At 45.8% G+C, this 25161-nt stretch overlaps 1 protein-coding gene across 1 annotated transcript in view; it reads left to right on the top strand.

The window, feature by feature from the left end:
- TSPAN12 (tetraspanin 12) overlaps nt 1–25161 on the top strand; it is a 344082-nt gene that overhangs the window by 200008 nt on the left and 118913 nt on the right. The window lies entirely within an intron of this gene.

The raw sequence follows: 25161 nt of genomic DNA, 5'->3' as shown, positions 1-25161 counted from the left end.
ACAATAAATTTGGTTAAGGCCCACTGTGGTGCTCAGAAGGCGTGGGTGGGGTGGGGCGTTTGGATGTGGGAGTGCAGAATTCACTGGATTTCTTTAGGGGGCGAGGAGCCATAGCACTTTTCTAGAGGCATTGTAATACTATTAAACTTGGAAGCCCCCTATATTTGAGTTGAAGCTCTTATTGCAAACATTTTACATAGCATTTGGGATCACATTTTTCCAACGCTCAATGCTGAGCAATTACATCAGGGTTTTCATCGAAATCTCCGAGTGATATGATTCTGATGAAACGGACAAAGGAACCTTTCGCTATAATGAGGCAGAAGAGTTATTCTAGACACCGTCTGATGTCTGTTCAGTGGTATCCTTCACAAAACTACTGCCAACCATGCTTTTATGCACACCTAAAAAGACAGACTGTGCCGAATCATAGGCCAGACGGCGTCCACAGTGCCTTCATCTGCCTCATTATAGGGAATCGTCCGCCGGGGTTTCCCTCTAAATAACAAACTTCAGAGATTTACACTTAAATCCCAGTGTAAGCGCTCAGTACAGAGCTCAGAATAAACGTGAACTGAGCCTTTCTGCAATCTCTGGGAGGCAGAATGAACAAATCAATAGCAGTTGAAGAATTGATTTTATTTATATTTTTTTATGCCGTTTATGCCGTTCAAGTGATTAAGCTACTGTATTCTTCGGGTCGGTGTGATTACAGCGATACCAGAGTTATATTTTTTTATATTTGGCTGGTATCAATCATGAAGACTTTTGAGAGCTATAACGTTTCCAGATTTCTGATGTCATGTAAGGGCTTATTTTTATTGGTACCATTCTCATGGTGATCTGCTGTGAACTCACTGTGCTTGAACTGAGGTGGCCTCATGGCTGACTTTTTCCCATGGTGCTGAGGTCACAGCATTTCAGCTCGGCTGGGAACGCAGCCTCAATGACCGGCGGTAGCAGCTCCGTCACCAGTGGTTCTCAGCCTGAACCGTCTCCTTTTGGCACCATCCAGGTTGAAACTATTAATCTCCTAGCCATGGATTACAACGTGGGAGAGAATGATGGACAGGTGAGGGATATTTTTTTTATTTTTGGTTTATTACAGGAGACGAGGGATTCAGTGGAATTAGGCGTAACGTGAGTATAACTGTGTTTTATTATTTTTAAATAAAAATGGAAAGTGTGTTTTTGTTGTATTTCTAATAAAGGACTTTATACTTGCTGTGTCTTTATTTACCATATAAATGTAGGATTAGTAATGGAGAGGTATCTTATAGACACCTCTCCATTAGTAAGCCATGGGCTTGATGTCATCAGACAATACAGTAAAAGGTGACATCAACCCCACTTGCCACTGCTACAGTGCAAGTGGGAAGAGCTGGGCAAAGCGCCAGAATTGGTGCCCCTAATAGATGCAGAATTCTGGGCAAATGTGGGCTGCTATTTTTAGGCTGGGGGGGTCAATATCCATAGCCCTTTCCCAGCCTGAGAATACCAGCTGTCAGCTTTAGCAAGGCTGGTTGTCAAAAATGGGGGGGGGGCCCACGCTGGTTTTTAAAATTTTATATTAAAAAAAAACAGCGTGAGGACCCATCTTCTTGATAATAGAAGCTGCCAGTTGAGGGTTGCCACACCCAGCTGTAAGTTTTGCCTGGCTGGTTATAGAAAATACAGGGGAACCCACGCAGGTTTTTTATTTATAGTGCAGGTGGCATCTGAGGAATACTCCCATTAGCCACTCCTGCTGTCACTGTTGTTAGCGGCAGCAGGTGTAGGCTAATGGGAGTTATAGTCCCATCAGCCTCCGCCTGCTGTCATTGATCTCATTTGAATACAACTCTCATCATTCTCTTCAGCTTGCACTGATCGCCGACAGAGCAGGGGAGAATAAGACCTGTCTTCAGCATCAGGCACTGGAGAACAGCGCTTAAAATATCACTACTTTTCAGACACCGGGACGTGTCACTGGGATGACATCCCAGTGTGTCATCCATGTGCAAGTGTGCAGGATGTTTTGCGGCCCGTACTGCCGGTAAAAAAAAAACCATGTCTATGTGTGGGTCACATGGACTCATGGTCCGTGGAAGCAAACGGACATGTGCATAGCAACGTAGATTTCAATGTGTCTACGTGTGTCTGTGTCTCCAGTACATGTGGAAACGGTCACCACACATGCTGGAGACACTGACAGGTGAAAGAGCCCTAATACAGCACTGTAATACAGGGCAATAAAATTATAATCCGACGCCTAACCTGTTCAGTGGTTCGTGCCATGTTAGTTTATCTCACTGAAGAGGATTATGAAAATATTTTGTGACAAATTATCAAGATAGTATCTTACTTGTCAAGTTAAACGGGACTTCATCTGTAGAAGACTGTATTTTAATAGGCAATTGGTAAAAATGTAAGAAGGATCAGAGTTGGGCTGGGCTGTACAAGTTAAATTAAGGACTGGCACACCCTGATCTATGTATGTATTTTACGTGCTTATCTAGCTCCATTAATTTCCACAACAGCACTTTCCAGACATCATGAGGACTGTTCTCATTGGGGATCACAATCCGATTTCCCTATAAGTAAGTCTTTGGAATGTGGGAGAAAACCTGAGAACCTGGAGGAAACCCACTCAAACACAGGGAGAACATAAGCTCCTTGCAGAAATTGTCTTTCATGGGATTTGAGCCCAGGACCCCAGCGCTGCAAAGCAACAGTGCTAACCACTGAGCCACCATGCTGGGACCTGGGCTGTATAAGGGTGGAAGAGAAATAAGCGTACTTAGACTTTAAGATAGAATGGATACCAGAGTATGTAGTAATTTACTGTAAGGGAGAGTATTACAGTATTCTATTGGGGTATGCAAATTGCATGGGCTTGCATTTTGGAGAGAAGCAAGAAAATTAAGCCAAGGCACTTCCACCCAAGATAGCAAGGATCCATTTTATAATAAAAAAACTTCTAACATGGCATTGTTAGAGAGAATAAAACATCCAGAATATTGAAACATGGGCTTGCATTTTGGTTATATGCAATTATGTGGGGAGTTCTTGTACAGTCTGGAAGAGCTTAAAGTGGTTTTATCAGTGAGTTTAGTATTTAAGACGAGAGAGAAGATCCAGAGAAATGGAGAAAGAAATCTTTCTAAAGAGAAGGGGTTGGTAATCTTTCCATTCTTGCTTGATATGTTCCATATCTTGGGGAGTATTGATGAAAGGAAGAACAGATCACGTTCCGGCAATCAGAGTTAATTCTTTAGCTACCTACATCTAAAGCACTTGTACCTGACCAAACCCACAGTACATTTCCTTGTAACTATACAGACTGGCAGTGAGGTTGGCTCAGTAGGTCACCATCATTACTTTTTTATTTCACAGGCTTTTGTGATGTTATTCTCTAGCTTGATAGATTTTCTTGCCGTATAGTTCTCATTTGATAGCAATACATATTTCACATAGTGTTGTCTTCGCATGCGCATGTAAAAAAAACAATGCATGATGTTCTTCATGACTTTTAGTACTAAGCACTGTTATGGAGTGGAAGATCAGGCTATACTTCTAATCCAGGTTTTAATATTTAATGTAAATACAACATTAATACCTTAAGAACCAACAGTATCATAGAAAATGTAAGATAATTGGGAAATTAATATGTTCGAGTGTAGAAATGTAAATTTTGAGTGAATCGATTTGCAGGAACTGGTACAGTGGCCTTGTCCCTAATCTGTCTGCTGGACGAGAGCCTGAGCAACATCTCTTACCGAGGGCATCTATGTCTCATCTGTTGATTAGCCAGTTTGGCACAACATCATCAATGATGCATGACGTCCACATGATGTTGCTCCGAGCTGGGATGCCGTCATTGAATAGGTGGTTCTCTGCGCTGGTGTCCATCAGCCATATTACTGACATGGCTAAAGATCTGTGTCCTGCGAATTACTTGGCAACAACACTAATTAAAGGAAATATTAGCGTTCAACTCAAATAATAGTGTTCTATCATTTCCGTTCTCTCTGAATTTACTTTTCATAATTTTTGAGGTGACAGATTGGAAGCGGTATGAAAACTGGGTTTAATACAAGAAAAACAAGCTATAAAACTTGTGCATAATTTACAGTATATGAAAACCGATGGAATGGAAGGCCATTAGGCTAGCTGGGTTTGTGCAGCCTTTATGTGCCTTAATCTTCACCTTAATTTGAGCTATACCGTTTTATGTTTCTATTTATGCCATTTTTATCCATCTAGATAAATCTTCTAGACGTTCTGCCCTTCCTTCAGGGCTGAGTTATCAAGTTCATACCTGGTTTTGAAGAATATTTCAATCAATTAGTCTAGAATAGAATTGTTTTATCAATTTGATACTGTTATCACCATATGAAGGCATTCTTTTCAGTTGTTCTAAAAGTAATCTGGCCGCCATGATGCTTCTCAGACCGGAGGTTCCATCGTTTCGGTCAATCTATCAATCTTCTAGCACAGAGCAAGCTGTAAATATATGTTATTTATCACTAAAGACCACACAGTTGCTTTATTCAGATTTCTGGAATTTACTTTGGATTCCACTTGCTTTATATCCTGTCCAGTTGGCAAAGTAATAAACAACTGATGGCTATAAATTACATGTGCATCTGTGATGTCCCTGGTCTGAACACCGCTCAGGCTGGAATTTATCTCCCGCTTTTTAAGTTGTATATCGCTTATTTAATTTAAGATTTGCAAGATACTAAAACTTGCCACACACATCTTTATTTTTGGCACGTGTTTTATGACGTTGCTGTACAGCACATATAAAGCATGTAATGTATCTCCAGAAACAAACAAAAAAAAAAAAATTTACTTTGAGACTGTAGAAGTTACACATTTACTACTAACTGCTAAAAGGATTCCGAGTACGGTTTCTATTAAAATTATCTACACCATACCCGCTACAAAAGCTCATTGTCCTCTCTTTAGGACAGGGGTCTCAAACTTGGCAGAGTAAATGGGACGCACATAAAAAAAAATTTGAGCTGGGGGGCCGCATTCCTTTCAAACTTAATACACTTCGTACACACGCGGCTCCTCACACCTCATACACACAGGGCTTCTCACACCTCGTACACACAGGGCTCCTCTCCGTACACCTCGTACACACACAGCTCCTCTCCGTACACCTTGTACACACACGGCTCCGCTCCGTACACACCGGCTCCGCTCCATACACCTCGTACACACGTGGCTCCGCTCCGTACACCTCGTACACACGTGGCTCCGCTCTGTACACCTTGTACACACGCAGCTCTGCTCCTTACACCTTGTACACACGCAGCTCCGCTCCGTACACCTCGTACACATGCGGCTCCGCCCCGTACACCTCGTGCACACGCGGCTCCGCTCCGTACACTTCGTACATACGTGGCTCCGCTCTGTACACCTCGTACACACAGGGCTCCGATCCATACACCTCATAGACACAGAGCTCCGCTCCATACACCTCGTACACACAGGGCTCCGTTCCGTACACCTCGTACACACGCAGCTCTGCTCCGTACACCTCATACACACAGGGCTTTGCTACATCCACCCTGTAAACCCCTCCTGACTCCACGCATAAACTTGCCTTCATCCAGCACCGTGACAACCAGCACAGACACCAGCGTCCTGCACACACTGAGGCTCCTGATCATGTGACCCCCCCTGACTCCTCCTCCTCCTGTGACCTCATCACAGGTCCTGCGAACAGAGCGAGCAGGCAAGCGAGTGCGACGCTGTGAGTGGCTGCGGGGGGGAGGGGGTCTCATGCTAAGGCGAGGATGGGGTGCGTGGGGGGTGTGTGGCGGCTTATCTCCCTGCAGTGCGGGAGGAACTTGGAAACTATCACGGCAGAGGGCCGGCGGCAGGAGCAACAGTGGCCGCAGCCGCAGCAGCTGGCAAGCGGCCAGATGATCGGGCGCTGCCGCCTGCGGCCCACGTGACAGCGGCCCAGCGGGAAAATGCCCGGTTGTTTATATTGCCAATCCGGGCCTGGTGCGAGGACTGGTTAGAGGCAGAGCTCCTCCCTCCTCCAGCCTGCATAGAATCTTATCAGTAGCGATTCTCATCTCCTATTTTAGTAATGGGAAAGTGTGTAAGAAAAAGAAGCAGATTTCTCTGATGAAATATATTACAAAGTTTCTTATTTCCATGTGTACAATCGCTTTATGAAACAAAAATGATAACGATGGTTACGCATTAAGTTTTTTCAGTTGCAAAAATATGCGAGAGAAATATTCAAGTGTTAAAACCACAACATGATTTAGTTCCGTTCCGTACACCTCGTACACACGCAGCTCTGCTCCGTACACCTCATACACACAGGGCTTTGCTACATCCACCCTGTAAACCCCTCCTGACTCCACGCATAAACTTGCCTTCATCCAGCACCGTGACAACCAGCACAGACACCAGCGTCCTGCACACACTGAGGCTCCTGATCATGTGACCCCCCTGACTCCTCCTCCTCCTGTGACCTCATCACAGGTCCTGTGCAGTGTGTGCACACAGAACAGCCAATGCCATCGCCGCTTCTGAATCCGCGCCTCCCCCCTGCCTCAGGGAGTAAGACATGTGGTGCACCGCGGGCTGCAGATGCCTGCCTCAGGAGTCGCATGCGGGCCGCGTATTTGAGACCTCTGCTTTAGAATATGTGCACACGTTCAGTATTCGCCACAGATTTTTCAAATTGGCAAGCAAAACGCTGTGTGAAGTTTTGGCGCCTTATTTTACTTGCGTCTTTGATACGTTTTTACTTGAGGTTTTTTTTTTAACCGTTCTTTTGAACTGAAGAATTGGCATGCTGCAGATAAAAAACAAGTTCAGAAATCCCGTTCACTTTGCTGGTGCTATAAAATGATGCATTTTTCTCCGCGTCAAATGTGTCAAAATCACTACGGGTACTGTATGTGCGCAACTTGAGTATCTGCAGCAGATTTCCTGCAGCAAAAACCAGAGTATTGGCAGAAAAAATACTACAAAATACAAATACTAATACAAATACAAATACTACATAAATACTACAAAAAATACACATGTTTAGATGCATTTTATATGTGCTTTTATGTTCATTTGATATGTATTTTCCCTTGCGTTTGTTCCCCATTCATTTAAATGGTTGAAAAAAATCTTCAAAAACGCTGAAAGAATTGAAATTCTGCAGATCTGAAAATTGCTTTGTGCATGGGTTTTCAGAAAGCTCACTCACTTTGCTGGTACTGTAAAGTGCAGTGATTTTTTTTTTTATCCTTTTAAAGCACATGGAGAAACGCAGAAAAATGAAGCATGTTTACAAGCCCTTATACTCCTTGTGTAAAGAAGAAAATGTGAACTTACAGCGTTCCTTCCTCAATATATTTCCAGTAGCTGTTAGTGGAGCAAGTAAAAGATAAGGCAGTCATGGTTCACTGATATTTATCACTAATGGTATACCATGGACGTTTTTTTTGCTTTGCATTATGGGCGTTGTTTTCTTTATCCAGCTGTTTTAGCCTAATTCATAGTTTATAAAATTTTTGCACAATTGTACTCTATGTAAGATAATCCTTTAATCTAATAACCTAATGTAGTGTACAATAGTAAACTAATGTAGTATGTCTGTGTAATTTTAATTTGTGTAATGTGCAAAGAAAATTGCAACATTTGGCTTTAAAAGGTGCATAAAAAAAGTTAAAGACAAAAAAAAAATCTTTGGTTTAGCACAAAATTCATCAACCTGCATTTGCCATTTTAAAGAATTTTGCACAACTATTTCCCCCAAAAACTGAAAAGCCACTTAAAAAAACATACAATTTTTGAGACCTATAAGTTTAGCAGGTGCCACAAAATATCAAGTAACAACTTTGGAAATCCTGGGAAAACTTGACAATAGCTGCTAATGCCCAGTTGAAACCCCAATGGATCACACGTTTGTGCCTTGGTCCACCAGTGTGCCTTCCTGTATATTCCCATTAAAGCGACTTTCTATTATGCATTTTCCTAACGACTAAATTGCCCTTCATTAAAAAAAAAATATTCACCTTCCTGACCTGCTGACACCATTCCCACAAGGTGGGCATTGTGACTCCTGGCAGCTAATCAGTTGCCTCAGACTGACTGCAGCAGTCATATGATATAACACTGGCCAGTGACTGGCAGGAATCACAGTACCAGAATTTCTGGACCAGCACAGGTCTGGGAGGTTTGTATACAGTACAGACCAAAAGTTTGGACACACCTCATTCAAAGAGTTTTCTTTATTTTCATGACTATGAAAATTATAGATTCACTCTGAAGGCATCAAAACTATGAATTAACACATGTGGAATTATATAATTAAAAAAGTGTGAAACAACTGAAAATGTCTTATATTCTAGGTTCTTCAATGTAGCCACCTTTTTGCTTTGATTACTGCTTTTCACACTCCTGGCATTCTCTTGAAGAGCTTCAAGAGGTAGTCACCGAAAATGGTCTTCCAACAGTCTTGAAGGAGTTCCCAGAGATGCTTAGCACTTGTTGGCCCTTTTACCTTCACTCTGTGGTCCAGCTCACCCCAAACCATCTCGATTGGGCTCAGGTCTGGTGACTGCGGAGGCCTGATCATCTGGCGTAGCACCCCATCACCTCTCCTTCTTGGTCAGATAGCCCTTACACAGCCTGGAGGTGTGTTTGGGGTCATTGTCCTGTTTAAAAATAAATGATGGTCCAACTAAACGCAAAGCGGATAGAATAGCATGCTGCTGCAAGATGCTGTTGTAGCCATTCTGGTTCAGTATGCCTTCAGTTTTGAATAAATCCCCAACAGTGTCACCAGCAAAGCACCCCCACACCATCACACCACCTCCTCCATGCTCCACGGTGGGAACCAGGCATGTATAGTCCATCCGTTCACCTTTTCTGCGTCGCCCAAAGACACGGTGGTTGGAACCAAAGATCTCAAATTTGGACTCATCAGACCAAGGCACAGATCTCCTCTGGTCTAATGTCCATTCCTTGTGTTCTTTAGACCAAACAAGACTCTTCTGCTTGTTGCCTGTCCTTAGCAGTAGTTTCCTAGCAGCTATTTTACTATGAAGGCCTGCTGCACAAAGTCTCCTCTTAACAGCTGTTGTAGAGATGTGTCTGCTGCTAGAACTCTGTGTGGCATTGACCTGGTCTCTAATCTGAGCTGCTGTTAACCTGCGATTTCTGAGGCTGGTGACTCGGATGAACTTATCCTCCACAGCAGAGGTGACTCTTGGTCTTCCTTTCCTGGGGCGGTCTGTTATGAATGGGTCACCGAGGAGAAAAAAAAAAAAACAAGCTAAATCACAGAAAACCAGAGAGGTTGGTAACTATGCAGATTGCAGATCCCTGATCCTAACCACACAACTAGCAGCAGCCGTGGAGCGTAACTACGATGGTCCTAGACGCTTTGTCACAGGCGGAGGACTAAATAAGCCTGAAACAAGAAAAGAAGGGGAAAACTAACTGCCCCAGAGCAGACCCCAAAGGAAAGACAGCCCCCACACATGTATTGATGGTGAAACAAGATGAAAGCACAAACACAGGCAGGAAAATAGGCTGAGCAAACGATGGGGCCCAAACTAACTAGAAAGGATAGGAAAGGAAAGACACTGTCTGCAATCTGCAAAAAACCCTACAAAAATAAAGTCCAACAATTCTGATAGCAAAATTAACCCTGAAGTCACTAGACTTCTCCCACTATATCAGCACTCTGAAATATTCTGAGACAGAGCAAAAAAAGACCAATCTAATAAGGGACAAAAAGCAAATTGGCAAATACAGATAAATAAGAGTGGAAATTTAGTGCAGCCCCAGCCGGGTCTGGCTGACCACACAAAAAACTGAATAGACCAACAAAATCAAGTGTCAACATTAGCAGAAAAACTTAGCTTTAGATGACTGGAACAGAGCTGAAAACCAAGACCTGACAAGCCGGAAGGAATCACCAGCACCAGAATAGCGCGTCAGCTGTCTTAAATCCAGTCTGAGATTCCTGAGGTCCAATCGTCATCCTCATTATCAGGTGGCTGATCTCTCCTGATTAAATCAGCCTCACTACCTCCTGTTACCACCAGAGGGAGCCTGGAAGGAGAACTCACAACTGGTGGACCAGAAAATCAACTCACAACAGCGGTCCTCATGTGAGCCAGTTTCTTTGCAGCGCTTGATGGTTTTTGCCACTGCACTTGGGGACACTTTTAAAGTTTTCCCAATTCTTCGGACTGACTGACCTTCATTTCTTAAAGTAATGATGGCCACTCGTTTTTCTTTACTTAGCTGCTTTTTTTGTAGCCATAATACAAATTCTAACAGTCTATTCAGTAGGACTATCAGCTGTGTATCCATCAGACTTCTGCACAACACAACTGATGGTCCCAAACCCATTTATAAGGCAAGAAATCCCACTTATTAAATCTGACAGGGCACACCTGTGAAGTGAAAACCATTTATTCGGACTCCCATGACAGCACCACGAGAGAGGGGATCCGCCCTTCAGGAACAGGAAACCTACATATACAAAAGGGCGGCACCTCTCCCACGCATCAGTTGGTTTCCTGTTCCTGAGGGGACGGGATCCTACAGACAAAATGCTGGATCCCAGGTGCGGTGCTGAAAGACGCCACGGTGGTCCTGGATGGGCGCACGGCGGTGGCGTGTACAGCAGGGAGCGGCGTCCGGAGGATGTCTCTCTCCATGGAAAAAGACTAGCTGCCGCCAGTGAGTATGCCCCCCAGGTCTCCTGGCCCCGGTGGCGCGGTTGCGTGGTCGGTGGTGGCATAGCCCCGTGGTGCCGGGGAGCGCAGCGTAAGGGGACGCCCGGGCGTCCCATGTAACTTCCGGTCACACACAGGGTTGCGGTGACGTCGGAGGCAGAGCCTGAGGGCGCTTCCGGGTCGCGGCGCCAATGCGCAGGCGCGAGGACCCCAAGATGGCAGTGCCCATCGGGAGAGGCGCCGGTAAGCGCCGGACCACCGGCCAGTGGCAGCGCCAGCTGGGGGGGAGGGGACCCAATTAAGTGGGGGCGCAGCAGGTAGCTGCTGTCCGGAGGAGGGGTATATAAGCAGGGCCCTACATGGGTTCCATGCTTTGGCCACATTATTGCACACAGTAATTGAGAGCGATCAGGAGCAGCAACGGCAGCAGCAAAAGCAGCAGTAGCGGCGGCAGCAGCGACAATCATCACTGCCGCCCCTAGAGGACCTTCGGCAGGTCAAACAAAAGAAAAAGGAGTCCCGTGACAGTAAAGAACGTGCGGGGTGAAGTGACCAATCCAGTCATAAAAGCTCCTCTAGACGGACAGGAGCATCGACTGAGAAAAATCCCCCTCATTCTCCGGTACTTAATTGCGGCACTGGTAAGTGATCTACGTGAATTTTCACTCAGTGACGGGGCCTCCCTCTATGTTTTATTTCTAGGGGAAGAAATCTTCGAGTAAAACAAAACACAGAGAATGTGCACTTTGTGCATGCCAGCTAACCGGACTCATGCCCCAAAAGATTGTGTCCCCCCTATATCCAGCAGACAGTGGCGGAGGAAGCGCTCGTAGTAGCTGCAAGCTTAAAGGATGTAGTCAGGGAAGAGATTAGGGAAACCCTGAAATCCCTGTCCTAACCGGAAAGCTTAAGGGGTGGGGACCCTGTGGAGTCAGATTCCTCGGTAGAATGGAGGAGAAGCAAGGACTCCCATGATTCATCCCCCTCATCCTCCTCCTCAGAGGAGGATTCGGGGTGGTTTTGTCTGCCGCTTGACCGAATGGACAAGCTGGTAAAAGCGGTGAGAGGAACAATGGAAGTGGAGGAGCCCAGACCTCAGTTATCCATGCAGGATGTCATGTTCGGTGGGCTGGAGCAGAGGAAGCGAATGGTCTTCCCCTTGAACAAAAAGATTCAAGATCTAATCCGTAGAGAGTGGAAGAAACCAGATGGGAGGTTCGCTACCACCAGCCCTCAAACGTAGATACCCCTTCGATGATCCGACGGTGAACACTTGGGACAAGGCCCCCAAATTAGACGCGGCAATCGCAAAGGCATCAAAAAGGTCCTCACTACCTTTCGAGTACATGGGGTCCCTTAAAGATCCTTTAGATAGGATGGCAGATACCTTCCTTAAAAGTACCTGGGAGATGGCAGCCGGTTTTTTAAGACCAGCAGTAGCCTCAACATGTACGGCCAGGTCCATGATGATCTGGTTGGACCAGTTAGAATCACAGTTGAAACAGGGGACGTCTAGACAGACAATTCTTGGGGCCCTACCAGTAATTCAGGAGGCTGCAGCCTTCCTAGCGGACGCCTCTGCTGATGTGGTAAGAATGGCCGCCAGGGCAGCAGGACTCTCTAATGCGGCTCATAGAGCCCTGTGGCTAAAGTGCTGGCAGGGAGACATTCAATCCAGAGCAAAACTCTGTACTATCCCGTGTGAGGGGGAATGTTTGTTCGGAGCAGTCCTGGATGAGCTGCTTGAGAAAGCCGGGGACGATAAGAAAAAGTTCCCGAATTTGTGGTCTGCATCCTACCGACGTCCATTCAATGTAAGGAGATTCGGTCAGAGGAGAAGGCGCAATCCTTCACCTAGAGACCGTCCCAGATGGGAAGATAGAAAGAGAAGAGGTACGGGCTTCATGTTCAGGCGTTCCTCAAGAGAGCGAAAGAAACCGAGCCAATGACTAGCAATTCCCATGGGGGGTAGACTGTCAGCCTTCCTCCCAGCATGGTTGCAGATCACCAATAGTGACTGGGTGCGGAATGTAATATCCACCGGGCTCAGGTTGGAGTTCAGTTATGTGCCACGGGATACCTTTAAACTAACTCCCTTAAGATCGTCGCCCCTTGAGCAGGCTGCTTTAGAGGCAGAAGTAAAAAACCTGTGCCTGAAAAATGTCCTGGTGGCGGTTACGGAATCGGAGAGAGGTAGAGGCTTCTACTCTCCCTTATTCCTGATCCAAAAACCAGATAAGACATTTAGAACCATCATTAATTTAAGTTCCCTCAATGAATTTTCCCGTTTCCCCTGACGGCACACATGAGATAGGGGATCCGCCCAGTCAGGACAGGAACCCTACTGAAGATAAAAGGGCGGTACCTCTCCCTCGCTTCAGTTGGGTTTCCTGTCCTGACAGGGACCCGTGTACTGAAGGAACACGTACTTGCCCCTCTCTCGTGCCGGCGTGGAAGAACAGGCAGGGTCCTGGGCGCCGTGCGTGGGGGGAGGGAAGCGCCGTCTGCGGGTCCCCCGGGGGCTCAGCGTCCGAGCGGGCGCAGGAGCAGCACGGCCTGGGGTTCGGGGGCTTTTCCGTGGCTGCCGCGCCGCCCTCTCCCCCTCTGCTGCATCCAGGAGCGTCAGGGAATGGCCACTTCGGGCCGCGCTCCCCTGTCGTCACACGCAGGGCACGCTGGGAGGGGGCGTGCCTGCGTGACGTCGGGAGGCGGAGCCGGCTATCCAAGATGGCGGCGCCCATAACAAATAACGCCGGCCGGCGAAAGGAGATCCCGACGGCATGGCGGGGGGGGACGGGCTGTGGGGTAACCGGAGGAGGCAGAGCGTGCAGTGGATCCCCCTTACTGAAGGGGGATGCCCACAGAAGACGCACTCATGCCCAAGGCTTCATGATGGAAGTGGGGCAAGACGAGTAGCGTCAGCAGCAGCGTCAGCAGCAAGACCTCTCGCCAGATGCCAGGCCGAGCCGCCAACATACCAGGAGCAGTCGCTCGAGTGGTGGGAGCAGCAGTCATAAACACAATCGGCATGACTGAGACGTCCAGGAGAAACGTCACAAGTGCATCTGAGGAGCCTCCGAGATCGGTACCCCTGATTGACAGCGGTGGTGAGTGATCTACGTGAATGTCACCCTTATGGTAACGGGGTTCCATTTTCTCTGTTTGATCACTAGGGGTCGAGGAAGGCCAGCAGCAAAACCAAAAATAGAGAATGCGCCCTATGTAAACACCCGCTGGCAGATCAGTGGCAGAAAGACCTCTGCGCTGACTGTATAAATAAAACTATACAGGAGGAGACCCCTGATTTGGTGACTAGCCTTAAACAGTTAATTCAACAGGAGATGAAAGGTTCCCTAAGGGCAGCCCTTAAAAAGAAAGATAAAAGAAATCGTAGAAGAAGCTCCGATTCAGAGGCCTCGCCAAGGCAGATGGGGCGGGATAGATCCTTGTCCCCCTCCACCTACTCTTCCTCTGCTCAGTCCTCAGAATCCTCCTCGGACAGCGATATAGGCGGCCGTCCATGTTTCCCAACAGAGGATGTGGAAAAACTGGTCAGAGCGATTAGGGCTACAATGGGCCTTAAAGAGGAAAAAGCTCCCAAATCATTAGAGGATGTAATGTTTGGAGGACTGGAGGAAAAACGAAAACGTACCTTCCCTGTAAATTATAAAATAAAAGCACTAATTGACAGGGAATGGAAAAAATCGGAGAGGTCAGGGGGCTTACCTTCCGCATCAAAGAGGAGGTACCCTTTTGAGCAGAAGGATTCAGAAGCCTGGGAAAAAGTCCCAAAAATTGACGGGGCCGTAGCCAGATCCTCAAAAAAGGTATCCCTACCATTAGAGGACTCTGGCGTGTTGAAAGACCCGCTTGACAAAATAGCAGACGGGTTCCTGAAGCACATCTGGGAAGCTTCAGCAGGTGGATTGAAACCAGCGATAGCTGGTACCTGTACCGCTCGTGCTCTCATGGTCTGGCTGCAACAAATAGAGGACCAGATCAAGGATAGAGTTCCTAGGGACGAAATTCTGGCTAAATTGACACTGGTGCACGGAGCAGCGGCTTTCCTATCAGATTCCTCTGCAGACTCCGCAAGATTGACAGCAAGGGCAGCAAAAAGCCTGTCTAACGTGGCAAGACGAGCCCTGTGGCTTAAAGGGTGTCCCGGAGATTTACCATCAAAGCATAGGTTATGTTCCATTCCATGCAATGGCCAATTCCTCTTCGGGAAAAAAATAGAAGAGATTTTGGAACATGCTGGGGATAGGAAGAAAAGCTTTCCCCGATTTCCGGGAGAACCTAAAAAGCAGCCCTTTCGGAGGAGGAGATTTAACAGGGGTCGTCCCCCAGGAGATAGAAAAAGCTGGGACTTTAAAGAAAGAAGAGGATCGGGCTATATGTTTAAAGGGCCCTCCACTTCCTCCAAAAAATCTCCCCAATGACATTGGGCTGGAGGTAGGGGGAAGGCTTTCTCTCTTCCTTTCCGCCTGGGCAAATATCTCCCCCAGTACATGGGTCCTAAATATAATCAATGACGGCTTAAAAATAAAATTCATCTGTCCGCCCAGGCATACCTTCATAATGACACCCAGAAGGAAAGCCCAAGAGCAACAGCTGGCCCTGGAGACGGAAGTCTTGGGACTAGTGAAAAAACAAGTCCTACAGGAAGTCCCAGTGCAAGAAGAAGGAAGGGGGTTCTACTCCCCCCTCTTAATACAAAAACCAGATGGCTGTTGGGGAACCATTGTCAACCTGAGGAGACTCAATCAGTGGGTAGACAATTGCTCCTTCAAAATGGAGTCAATCAACACGGCCACAAAGATCCTGTTCCAGCATTGCATTGCCTCATGGCAGTGATAGACTTAAAAGATGCCTACTATCACATCCCAATTCATCGGGAGTATCAAAAATATTTGAGAGTAGCACTCTATGTCCAGGGGCAGGTGAAACACTACCTGTACGCAGCCCTTCCATTTGGCCTGTCTACAGCCCCCAGAGTATTCACCAAAGTGAAGGCCGAAGTAATGTCTTTTCTGCGTTCCAGGGACATAGTGATTGTCCCATACCTAGATGACTTTCTGGTAATAAGGAGGTCGGAGTCCCACTGCACACATCAAGTGAAGGAAGTGATAGCAATTCTAGTAGGACTAGGATGGATAGTAAACATCCCCAAGTCAAGGATAACCCCAGTAAAAGAGCAATCCTTCCTAGGGTTGATATTTGACTCCAAGCAACAACACTGCATCCTACCAGAGAGCAAAGTGACCAAGATAAGGGGCCTAGCTCGCACAGCAATACAAAGGCCAAATATGACACTGAGGAACGCAATGTCACTTTTAGGCTCGTTGACATCATGCATACCCGCAGTAGCATGGGCGCAGTATCACTTAAGGCAACTACAGTGGGAAGTTCTGTCAGCACAGAAACAATTAAAAGGGCATTTAGAAGGCAAACTATGTCTCTCAGTGGCTGTAAGAGATTCCCTGCTCTGGTAGACTGTAGAAAAGAATCTAACAGCCCGTGTCCCATGGCAAAAACCAGTTGAGGACATCGTTACAACAGACGCGAGTGCCACAGGATGGGGAGCACACCTGAGATCCCACTCAATACAGGGGACCTGGTCCTCGCTAGAAAGGGATCACTGTTCAAATGTAAAAGAACTGTGGGCAGTGGAAAAAGCCGTGAAACATTTCCTTCCCTTACTTCGGGGCCGCCACACCCGGGTCATGACGGACAATCAAGCAGTAGTAGCCTACATCAATCACCAAGGGGGAACGAGATCTCGGGGCCTCATGCAAATATCAGATCTACTCTTCCAGCTAGCAGAACAACATCTGTTATCCATCACAGCACTGCACATAAAGGGGGCAGAAAATATGCAGGCAGACTTCCTGAGTCGCAGGCACCTAAGACAAGGGGAATGGTCCCTAAACCCCAAAGTCTTCCAACAAATAGTTCAGGCCTGGGGCAAACCAGAAATAGACCTGTTCGCTACCGCACACAACGGAAGGTCAGGAAGTTCTGCTCACTAAACCCAAGGGAAAACCCCTTCGCAGTAGATGCCCTACAAATACCCTGGAAGTTCATCCTGGCCTATGCATTTCCCCCGATAACAATGATCCCAGTAGTGGTCAGGAAAATCAGGGAGGATCGAGCAAGAATAATTCTTATAGCTCCGTTTTGGCAGAGAAGGCCTTGGTTCTCCCTTCTGAGGCTTATATCAGTGACAGATCCATGGCTACTACCGGAGATTCCAGACCTGCTCTCCCAGGGACCAGTGGTCCACTCTCAGGTGAAGGGCTTCCATCTAGCAGCCTGGAATTTGAGAGGGCACTACTGAGTCGCCAGGGATTCTCTCCAGGGTTAGTCTCCACCCTGTTGAAAAGTAGGAAACCTATAACATCCCAAATGTACGGTAGAACGTGGAAAAAGTTCCTAGACTTCCTGGGGGAACCCTTGGGGGATGTAGCGCCAGTGGGACCTATCCTAGAGTTTTTACAGCCGGGACTACAACTGGGGTTAGCCCCTAACACACTCAAAGTTCAAGTCTCAGCTTTGGGGGCCCAATATAACTGCAACTTAGCAGCCAATAGGTGGGTGTCCCGACTCATAAAGTCCTGTGGCAGGTCAAGGCCGGTCATTATCCAAAAGATACCACCCTGGGACCTCAACCTAGTCTTAGAGGCCTTAACTAAAGACCCCTTTGAACCACTACTAGAACTGTCACCAAAGTTACTTACACTTAAAACTGTCTTACTGGTAGCCTTAACATCAGCCCGAAGAGTCAGCGACCTTCAAGCTCTGTCTATATGTCTTCCATATACACAGATCTTGGAGGACCGAGTGGTTCTAAGACCAGACCCGGCCTATCTCCCCAAGGTAGTCCAAAAGTTTCATAGGACTCAGGAGATCTCCTTGCCATCTTTCTGTAACAATCCTAGAAACCCTGGGGAGCAAAAGTTCCATACATTAGATGTAAGAAGAGCCATATTACAATATATGTCAGTAACTAGTCAGTGGAGGAAAGATCAGTCCCTTTTTGTAGCCTTTCAGGGTAGTAGAAAAGGGCACGGGGTAGCTAAGAGTACCATTGCCAGATGGATCAGGGAGGCCATTATGTTATCCTATTCCGCAAGTGGCGCTCCGGTTCCAGAAGGCATCAAGGCTCACTCCACCAGAGCCGTGGCTACCTCCTGGGCAGAGAAGGCTGAGGTATCAATTGAACAAATTTGTAAAGCCGCTACTTGGTCCTCACCTTCCACCTTTTTTAAGCACTACCGACTGGATCTGTCTTCCTCTACTGACCTAACCTTTGGTAGAAGGGTGCTGCAAGCGGTGGTCCCTCCCTAAGGTGTCTTATTCTACAAAAGTCTCTCATGTGTGCCGTCATGGGAGACGGGAAAACACCAAGGTTACTTACCGGTAGCCGGTTTTTCCGGAGCCCATGACGGCACCTGTATATTCCCCCCCTTTTCACTCCTTTGGTGTGCACTATAGTTTGGGTGTTTTTTAGTTAGATATGATGTGGTGATAGTTTTACCATGTGTACTAACCCGGGGGGGCCTCTCATGCTCTGTAAACCAACTGAAGCGAGGGAGAGGTACCGCCCTTTTATCTTCAGTAGGGTTCCTGTCCTGACTGGGCGGATCCCCTCTTTTAATGTGTGCCGTCATGGGCTCCGGAAAAACCGGCTACCGGTAAGTAACCTTGGTGTTTTTTGTTAATCACACCTTTAAGATGGAATCCATCAATTCAACAATAAAGATGTTGTTTGAAGGGTGTTTTATGGCAGTCGTGGATTTGAAAGACGCGTACTAGCATGTGCCTATCCACGTAGACTTCCAGCAGTTCCTGAGAGTAGCAGTTTCAATAGACGGTCTGATCCGTCATTTTCAGTATAGAGCTCTTCCTTTTGGTCTCTCAGCGGCGCCTCGGGTATTTCTGAAAATGTGGCCAAGGTCATGGCTCATTTGCGGGAGGCCGATATCTTGATTGTCCCATACTTAGACGATTTTTTGATTGTGGGGAATTCGGTGGACCATTGTCTATCCCAGATAGAGAAGGCTAAATCCAGACTAGAGAGCCTCGGATGGATAATAAATTACGAAAAATCCCGATTTCAGCCCCTAAGAGTCCAAAAGTTTGTAGGCTTACTGTTAAATTCAGAAACTCAGCAGTGTCTTTTGCCATCAGATAAATTAGAACATATACAACAGCAGGTACTTCGGGCAATTAATAGACCCTCCATGACCCTCAGACAAGCCATGTCTCTGTTAGGCTCTCTAACCTCATGTATCCCAGCAGTCAGGTGGGCACAATTTCACACTAGATCCCTTCAGAGAGACGTCCTAGTTAATAGCAGGGCCTTAGAGGGGTCTCTACAGGTTCAAGTATCGCTAAGCCCTTTGACTCTTGCGTCTCTTAGGTGGTGGCTCGATGACAAAAACTTATCCTCAGGGGTGCCCTAGGTGACGCAGATAACCCGCATAATAACCACAGATGCTAGCCCCTTGGGTTGGGGGGCCCACATGGGGGACATAGTAGTACAGGGACATTGGGACTCCGATGCGGAGACCTCATCTAACCAGAGGGAGCTGTTGGCGATTGAGTTAGCAGTTAAAAAACTCGTTATGTACCTACAGGGTCATCATATGAGGATCCTTTCAGGCAACCAGGTAGCAGTAGCCTATGTCAACCATCAAGGTGGAACACGCTCCGAGGCCCTGATGCGGATAACGCAGCATCTTTTTCAGATAGCGGAGGAAAATTTTCAATCTTTAACTGCGCTCCACATCAGAGGGAAAGACAACATGAAGGCAGACTTTCTAGGCCGCAGGGCCCTAAGGCAAGAAGAATGGGCTTTAAACACGGACATTTACAACCTGATCGTCTGCAAATGGGGTCAGCTGGAGGTAGACCTCTTTGCCAACAAAGAAAACAGAAAGGAAAAAACATTCTGCTCTTGAATCCCAGGGAAAATCCACTGGCAGTGGACACCCTCTTGATAAAATGGGACTTCTCTCTGGCATATGCTTTTCCACCATTAAACCTCTTACCTCTGGTAGTAAGGAAGATCAGGGAAGATCAAGCAAGGGTCATTAATTGCCCCCTTCTGGCCCAGAAGGACCTGGTTCACATGGTTGAAGACCATGTCGGTATGCGATCCCTGGGTACTGCCGAACCTTCCGGATCTCCTCTACCAGGGGCCAGTCAGCCACCCACAGGTAGCGGGACTTCATTTGACGGCATTTGGTTTGAGAGGACACTATTGAAGAATAGAGGTTTTTCCAAAAATTTAATTGATACCCTCTTGAAAAGCAGAAAACAAGCTACCACAAATATCTATGCTAGAACCTGGAGGCGATTCCTGTCCACCTTTTGAGTTTAATGTCAGGGATGGAATACCCACAAAACAGATTCTGGAATTCCTCCAGAGGGGTCTCAAAGTGGGTCTCTCCACAAGTACATTAAAGGTACATGTTTCAGCCTTGGGGGCCCTATTTGCATGTGATATTGCCAGCAACTATTGGGTGGCAAGATTCATCAAAGCGGCTGCTAGATCGAGACCCATTCACAAGGACAGATGTATACCATGGGACTTAAATTTAGTCCTTACAGCCATGACAGAAAAACCATTCGAACTTCTAGATCCGGCTTCACTAAAGGTTCTATCACTCAAGACAGCTTTTCTGGTAACGATAACATCCCCACGTTGAATAAGCTATATACAGGCACTTTCCAGATTGCCCCCTTATACAGAATTCTTACAGGATAGAGTAATCCTAAGGTCGGACCCGGCATACCTTCCCAAAGTAGCGTCACACTTTCACAGGACACAAGAGATAGTTCTGCCTTCCTTCCTCCCTAATCCGACCAATCCTAAGGAACAAAAACTTCAGGCGTTAGATGTTAAAAGATGCCTACTTAAATATTTATCAGCCACGGATCCTTGGAGGAAGGAGAACGCATTATTTCTATCCTTCCAAGGTCCCAGGAAAGGGTGTAGAGTATCCAAACGCACGTTAGCAATGTGGATTAGGGAGGCTATCTCTCTTGCCTGCACAGCAGGTGGCGGTCCGGCTCCACAGAATTTGAGGGCGCATTCCACTCGTGCCATGGCGTCATCTTGGGCAGAGAGATCGGGAGTGTCAATTGACCAGATATGTACAGTAAGGCGGCCACCTGGTCATCTCCTTCCACCTTTTTTAACCACTATCGGTTAGACATGGGTGCCTCCTCAGATCTCACCTTCGGGCTAAGGGTGCTGCAGGCTGTAGTCCCTCCCTAAATTAGTTTACATCTCTGTAATTCTCTCGTGGTGCTGTCATGGGAGTCCGAATAAAGCATTAAGTTACGTACCGGTAACGGTATTTTTTGGAATCCCATGACAGCATCCTTAGTTCCCTCCCTTGTTCATGTATAGGGGTGCACTCCTTTAGAAGATTGTTTCACGGATTTACCTTATATGGGAGAAGGTATTGAAATTGTAAATAGGAGATATAGATTGTATATATGCTGTGCCACTAATTATGGTAGCCTCTCAAGCTCTGTAATCCAATTGATGCGTGGGAGAGGTGCCGCCCTTTTGTATCTGTAGGTTGCCTGTTCCTGAAGGGCGGATCCCCCCTCTCGTGGTGCTGTCATGGGCTTCGGAAAAATACCGTTACCGGTACGTAACTTAATACTTTCTGGTGACTACCTCTTGAAGCTCATCAAGAGAATGCCAAGAGTGTGCAAAGCAGTAATCAAAGCAAAAGGTGGCTACTTTGAAGAACCTAAAATATAAGACATATTTTCAGTTGTTTCACACTTTTTTGTTAATTATATAATTCCACATGTGTTAATTCATAGTTTTGATGCCTTCAGAGTGAATCTACAATTTTCATAGTCATGAAAATAAAGAAAACTCTTTGACTGAGAAGGTGTGTCCAAAGTTTTAGTCTGTACTGTATGTGTTTATTTTTAAATCCTGGCAGTTTAGCTGTTACGAAGGCGTTGTCCAGTTTTGGACAACCCATTTAAATGGATTCTGTCACTGGAAATTTGCGGGCTATGTAAATTCCCTGTGTCCGGACCGGTGGGCGGTATTTCTTCTTTTCTCCACCCCATTCGTGGGCCGACGTCCGCAATATTTTCAGGAATTAGAGTAGTTCTCCATATTTCACGCGTGCGCCAAGCGATCTCGCATCGCGCATTCACAGTATGCTTTGCCCAACTGCGGGCAAAGCCGAAAATCATTACTGCTCATGCGCTGGTACACTATGTCCCGTAAGTATTTCGCTGTGTTCCGAGACATAGTGCACATGCGCATTAATGATTTTCGGCTTTGCCCGCAGTTGGGCAAAGCCTACTGCGCGTGCGCGAGGCAAGATTGCTTTGCACACGTGCAAAATATGGAGGAGAATTACTCTAATTCCTGAAAATATTGCAGACGTCGGCCATGGATGGGGTGGAGAAAAGAAGAAGAAGAAGAAACACCACCCATCGGACCGGACACAGGGCATTTACATAGCCCGTAAATTTCTGGTGACAGATTCCCTTTAAAAACAGTTTCACCTTTTGTTTTGTAGTTTGCAGTTAATATGAAATGTACAGTAGATAAAATAATTATTCATTTTGAAGTTCAGCCATAGATTTCTGATTTCTAGTTTGCGATCGCAAGCGCTGATGATTTCATGGCGGAGCTAGTGCAGAGGGACCATTAGCAATTCGTCCGTAATCTTACTGTACAGTGCCTGATGTAATAGGGACACTTCCTGCCCTAGAATGCAAATCTCTGGGTGAGCTCCGTAAGGAACCAGCAATGAATGCTGATGTGCACTTACTCGCTGGCAGAATTGTAAATACAGCTGTGAATGATCATGTGCTGTGACAGAGATCGGTATAGTATTTGCAAATGGTTTTGATGGTGAAAAACATACTTTATTTAGTTTCTAGCTTTCCAAATCCTGTTGTGATTTCTATATAGTGTATAATGCTCACCAAAACAGCTGCTGATATGGTAAATGTTTTCACCATTGAATGCATCATCTTTAAATATTTTCATGTTTTATATTGTTAAATCTTCATTGGATAATTTATGTAGTTCTTTACCATACGTTATGTTAGCAGTCCTCATTGTTTTCAAGCTCTTTGCTGTTATTGTATGCAATTTGTTTGTTGTAAATTATGGTAATTGATTACTTACATTACTTAGAAATCTCCCATTGTGTGTTTATTACAGTGGGGCACAGCTTGTTATGCAACACAGATCTTTAGGGCTCATACTCATCTGCGAGGAAATTGGACGAGAGCAATCCGATGAAAAATCTGATTGCACTTTGAACAATGTTAATCTATGAGATTCGCCAGTGCAAATCAGTGGGTGTGATGGAAAAAAAACGCACGGCACTTAGACCATGCGAGTGGCATCTGATTTTTTTTTTTTACGCACCCATGTCTTTTGAAAAGTCTGCAATTCATCTGCCGCAAACAGTAAAATCACAGCATGACCTGGCAAAATAGAATAGATATATACACATAGATATAAACATGTTAGACTTATAATTAGTACAGTGATTGTGTAGTTTTTTTTTTTTTTTTTACTTATTTTCTGAAAAAATGGTGTGGGACCCAGACATTTTATTAACCAGCAGAGGGAAAGCGGAAAACTGGGAGCAGATATTTATAGGCTGGAAATAGGGTAATACCCATGGAGCTTCCCTGGCAATTAATATCAGCTCACAAGTGTTCTTAGCCTTTCCTAGTTATTCAAATTGTGGGACCCCCCCAAAAAAAAGATGTAGGGCCCCCTATAATAATCAGGCTAGGCAGACAGCTGTGGGCTGTATTAATAGCCTAGGAAGGAGGCATGGATATTGGCCCCTTCCCAGACTTAAAACATCAGCTCTCAGCCTCCCCAGAAAAGGCGCATTCATAACCTGCTCCAATTCTCATACTTGGCCTCCCTCTTGCCCGGGTGCGGTGGCTAGTGGGGTGATAGTTCGGGGAGTTGATGTCACCTTTATATTGTCAGGTGACATTAAGCCCAGGGGATAGTAATGGAGAGCAGTCTATAAGATACCCCCATTACAAACTCCAAAGTTATATTGTATAACAAAACACACTCAGAATAAAATTTTTTAATTGAAAGACTGACTCAAACTCCTTTAATGAATCTAAACTAAACCATACTCACATCATCGTTCACTCCACAGAAGCTAATGTTTCCTGTAATAGAATTAAAATAATAAACAGCAATATTTCTCACCTGTCTGTCAAGAAGATGATAATCCACTTGTCCTGCGACTCATCTAGCTCTGCTACATCTATATGGCAGGATGCATTGTTGCATGATGCGACTATATAGCCTGCCATCCAGCAAAGACACCGAGTGTTGTGTGCTTGCTCAGCGCTTCGTGGTGAAATCCTTTCAACTCACTGAGTATGAGAAAGTTCTCACACTATGACAACAGAAAGGTCCTGGGAGTTCACAGCCAATGAATTCTGTTGAACTCACTGACGTCAGCGCCAGTGCCGTGGGAAAAGTTCTAACGACGCTCGTGCTGATCTCATGTAGAGTAAACCACCCAGGTAAAGCACTGATTATATAGCTCACTCACATTTGTCTTTTTTGTATCTAATCTATTAATCTATCTAAAATATATATATATATATATATATATATTAAATATTTGAAGAATATTTCCTTTGAAAACTATATGTAAATGACAATTGCTCTATGTAGAAGCTCATGTTAAAATCGCATTGCAATCAGACCGCATTCGCATGTAAATCGGATGTAAATCTGATGCTGTGTGTTAAAAAATCGGATTGTACTCGCATGAAAATCACATGACATTTGCATAGATATATTTACTGGAAGAAAATCCCATTTACATAGAACAATGTGCTGTTGATAACCACGATTTTCATTCTGGCTTCAACAAACTTTTCACAAGATGAATGAGCATTTTAATCATTCATCGTTTTGATTGTCATGTTTACACTATCTAATAAATGGCAAATGAGTGTTCTAATAATCACTCAATCCTGACTCAGATCTCCTGAGTGAGCTTTAACTGTAATAAAATACAGTGGTGACGACTGATACGACCCGGTCCAGCAGGTGAGGGGCCCGCCAACGCCAGCAAATTTCAGCTGGATGTGCGTCCTCAGATGCACAGCCAGCTTATTTGTATTGCAATGCACAGACCCATCAGGTTCATTCGCAGCAATAAATACTGCCAGCCAATCAGAGGCCAGCAGCTGATGTTGGCGTGCGCATGACCGGTGGCGCATAGAAGTGACGTAATTCGGTCATGTTGCTTGTATGTATATGTGTGTGTGTGTGTGTGTATATATATATATATATATATATATATATATATATATATATATAATGTATATATTGTAAGGTAGCGCTGTCAAGGTTGGGGACACTTGCTTGGCAGCAAAATAATCACGTCCGGCA

This window comes from Dendrobates tinctorius, unplaced genomic scaffold (genome assembly GCF_039654945.1).
Source record: "Dendrobates tinctorius isolate UK_male_01 unplaced genomic scaffold, ASM3965494v1 ptg000035l, whole genome shotgun sequence".
In the NCBI taxonomy this organism is placed as follows: domain Eukaryota; kingdom Metazoa; phylum Chordata; class Amphibia; order Anura; family Dendrobatidae; genus Dendrobates; species Dendrobates tinctorius.
The sequence above is the reverse complement of the archived record's forward strand: the minus strand, read 5'-3'. Positions and strand labels throughout refer to the sequence as shown.